Source organism: Nannospalax galili, unplaced genomic scaffold, assembly GCF_000622305.1.
Source record: "Nannospalax galili isolate Female #2095 unplaced genomic scaffold, S.galili_v1.0 scaffold517, whole genome shotgun sequence".
NCBI lineage: Eukaryota > Metazoa > Chordata > Mammalia > Rodentia > Spalacidae > Nannospalax > Nannospalax galili.
In genome coordinates, this window is record NW_008340098.1 from 720,004 (window position 1) to 723,915 (window position 3,912).

Below are 3,912 nucleotides of genomic sequence, written 5' to 3' on the forward strand. Positions count from 1 at the left end.
GGTTTTTTGAGACAGGGTCTCCCTATAACCCCAGCTGGCCTGGAGCTTACTATGTAGACTAGGTTGGCCTTGATCTCACAGAGATCTGCCTGCCTCCGCCTCCTGAATGCTCGGATTAAGACACCAAGCTTGGTCCTAGCCTTTGGTTTTTTGAGTCAGGGTCTTGCTACGTAACCAAGACTGGCCTCAAATCAGAGATCTCCTGCCTCAGCTTCATGACGGCTACGATTACAGGTGTAATATACTACCACATCTAGTTTATTTTCTTTTCTTCAAAAATTTTTTTATTATTTTTATTTTACGTGTATGAGGGTATTGCCTGCATGTGTATGAGTACCTGAGTCATACAATGTCCATTGAGGTCAGAAGAGGATATTGGATTCCCCTGGAACTGGAGACTGGAGTTATGGACAGTTATTAACCATCCTATGGTATCTGGGACTTGAACCTGGGTCCTCTTCAAGAGCAGTCAGTGCCCTTAACCACTGAGCCATTTCTCCAGCCCCCTCTCTTTTTTTCCCAGACTAACCTTCAGCTTGCTATGTAGCAAAGGACAACCCTGAACTCCTGATTCTCTTACTCCCACCTCCTGAATGCTGAGATTACAAATGTGTGCTGTGGCAAAGATATGCCTGCATACACCACACACACACACACACACACACACACACACACACACACACACCAAATAATAATAAGAATACATATACTTAAATTTTTAAAAAAATTAATTTTTATTTTATGTGTATGAGTGTTATGCCTGCATAAGTGTGAGTGCACCCATATCATGCAGTGCCCATAGAGGGCCAAAGAGGGCATTAGGACCCCTGAAACTGGAGTTATGGATGGTTGTTAGCTACCATATGGGTGCTGGGATTCAAACCTGGGTCCTCTGCAAGAAAAGCCAGTGTTCTTAACCACCGATCCATCCAATCCATCTCTCCAGGCTCCACATATACTTTTTTACATTTTGCTTTTTATTTTTATGTTGTGTGGGACCCAGAGCTTTGCTCACGCTAGCACTGAATCACCTATGTTCATATGTAGCCCCCACTCTGCTTTTTTTTTTTAATCTACAATATCATTGGGAATTTTAATTGAAGCAAAACCCACCTAATTCTTTTTTTTTTTTTACATGGTAGTCTGCTGATTCTGTCATAATTTAATCAAATGGACATCTGATCATCATGGGAGTGTTTCCAATTGGTTTGTTTTCTTTGGGGATTACAAATTTTATATACCCTTGTTCATTTATATTTTCCTTCCTTCCTTCCTTCCTTCCTTCCTTCCTTCCTTCCTTCCTTCCTTACTTCCTTCTTCCTTCCTTTATTTATGTATTTGTTTGTTTGTTTGTTTGAAAATTGTTGGGACAGTTCCCTAGAAGTAGGATCGCTGGATTAAAGGACAGATGCCTGTGTCATCTTGCTGGGAATTGCTTCACCAAGACATTGCCATTTCTGTGTTCTCTCTAGCATATGCTGTCTTGTACTTTCAGACTCATGTTTTTCTTGTTTTTTTTTTGTTTTTGTTTTTTTGAGATAAAGTCTCCTTTCTATATAGCCAAGGTTGGCCTTGAACTCCTGATCCTCTTGCCTCTACCTCCCACGTTCTAGGATTACAGGCCAGCTCATAGATATCATCTTGCCCTTTGATAACCAGTAAGTTTGGGGTGATACGTGATTTGAAAATATACTTTAGTGTGTGTGTGTGTGTGTGTGTGTGTGTGTGCATATGTGGAGACCAGGTCAGCCAACAACTTGCAGGAGCTGGCTTTTTCCTTCCCATGGATCAAGCTCAAGTGGTCAGGCTTGGTGGCAATGCCTTTACCCACTGAGCCATCTCATTAGCCCTGATACAGTGATTTTTATTCCTGTTTTCTGATTAAGAATTAATAGGATAAGACATTAAATTTTTTTAGATATTGCTCTATTTTTATTTTTTTTTTGGTGTTTTTGCTGTCTTTTATTTACTTATTTTCTAGGCTGCATGTGATATTTATTACCGAACATGATTTGGTAGGGTGTAGGACTCAGCATTAAACTTTATAAAGCCCCTGGGTTTTTTTTTTTTGTTGTTGTTGTTGTTGTTTTTTGTTTTTTAGAAGAAGCATTTCATTACAGCTCTAACATATTCAGTAACACACTCCAGAGCAAGAGTACATCTCTTTCACAAGCGGCTGTAAGTTTCTAGGTTCACAGTTGAATTAATACAGTTATACAATATTGAACTCAGTATAAGTCCTGTAAGACATAAAATTGAATGAGTTTTTAACCTTTAAAAAAGATCTCCATTTCATTTTAGAATATATTGTTCCTTGCAGAAAGACTCATTGTTTTTGCTACTGAGATGTTGGCGCATGCATCTCTAATCTGTATGTATCTGATTATTACTAGTCATAATCGGTTGCACTTGGATCCTTGGCACCTGTGTATGTCTATAAAGTCATCGGGTAGATTTCAGTGGTAATGTTTATCACCTCTACTAATTAGCATGACGTAAATTTCCATGCTTCCTCCTCAAATATAATACATTTAAAAAAAATTTTTAATTTTTTTTTTTGTGTGTGTATATCACACAGAACATCCCAAACCATCTTATTCAACTATACACCCACTTCCCAGCTCGCCCCCTCTCATAGCCTCCCTCCCCCCACTAGAGCCCTTATACTCTGATATCCCTGCTACTGTCTGCTGTGTTGTCGGCACCCCCAGCCATTCCCCACTACTTGTCCATCTGGTGAATCTAGTCAGCCTATCTAAAGGTCTTTGTTTTAGGAAGGTCAGCTATAACCCAGCATATAACTGGGAAAATGAACAGCAAGCCCCTGTTTTTTGAGATATGAATCTTCTGGCAGCCAGGGAACCTGAACTTGACCCTACATGGGGCCTTAATCACATGTTCCTTATTCTTCAGCTTGGTGTGGATGGACATGATGACCTGGACAATATGAACCCTGACCACTGTGCTCTGGGGCTTCCCAAAGGCACCCTGCATACCAGTTTGGAGCCTAGACTAAGGAAAGCACTGAGATCAGAGACATGAATATCAACTAGGAAACTGTCTCCAAGGTCCCTTAGGGCAACCCATACATGCAGCAAGTTGCATACACTACCAAGGAGGTTACTGTTTGTAGCCATTGCACACCAGGCCCATGAGGAAAGGAACCTGGTTGGCTTAACTGGCTGCAGTGTCTTTTTCTTTCTTTCTTTCTTTTTTATATATATTATTCTTTTTAAAAATAATGTATTGAGAATTTCCTAAGGCGTATAAGCATAAGGCATTTTGATCAAATCCACGCCCACTCCCTCCCTTCTAACTCCTCCCATATCTCCCCATCATTTTTTTCTATAACTTCTTGTACTCTTTCTTCTTCTTTGATTTTTTAATGGGGCTTTTCTCTACTCTAACATTCCCATCAGTAACCCTAAAATCTTTTAAGGATTATATAAAAGCTCCCAAATATTTTCCAATTTTTTGGCCTTTGGAAAGAAGTATGTTGCTAAGAGGCCCAAGGACAGTGTGAGTTTTATCCAAGAAACTGGCTTCTTTTCCTTTTTCTTTGGGGTCTTTTTATACTAATTACCTAGCCAATTCCTACCTCCTATTCTTATCACACTATCCTCTAAAGAGGTTACCCAGCTTACTGATAGGGAATCGAGATGCAGACCTCCTTGGCTTCTTCCATGCTGAACAGGGATGCAGGGTGAGGCAATTGGAGTGCCCCTTCAGTGGGTCTATCTAAAAGATTCCCAAATTGCGTAACTTTTGTCTCTAAGGGGAGAAGAAAGTCCTTGTATCATGAATGGGAGATGTGAAGGAGAAGTAAAGGCAAGAGTAATTAGCATTACAAGTTCTAGACAGGGAACTAGAAAAAAGTCAGAACAGGGCAAATTTCAAATGTTCATATGAGAG

At 40.0% G+C, this 3,912-nt stretch overlaps 1 protein-coding gene and 1 non-coding gene across 4 annotated transcripts in view; one reads left to right on the forward strand and one right to left on the reverse strand.

Annotated features, from left to right (window-relative positions):
- Window positions 1–3,912, forward strand: part of Drc1 (dynein regulatory complex subunit 1) — a 76,811-nt gene that overhangs the window by 55,330 nt on the left and 17,569 nt on the right. The gene's annotated exons all lie outside the window — the stretch shown is intronic.
- Window positions 3,056–3,188, reverse strand: LOC115070674. Its single transcript, XR_003849828.1, has one exon. It is a non-coding gene; the product is annotated as a small nucleolar RNA SNORA70 (small nucleolar RNA).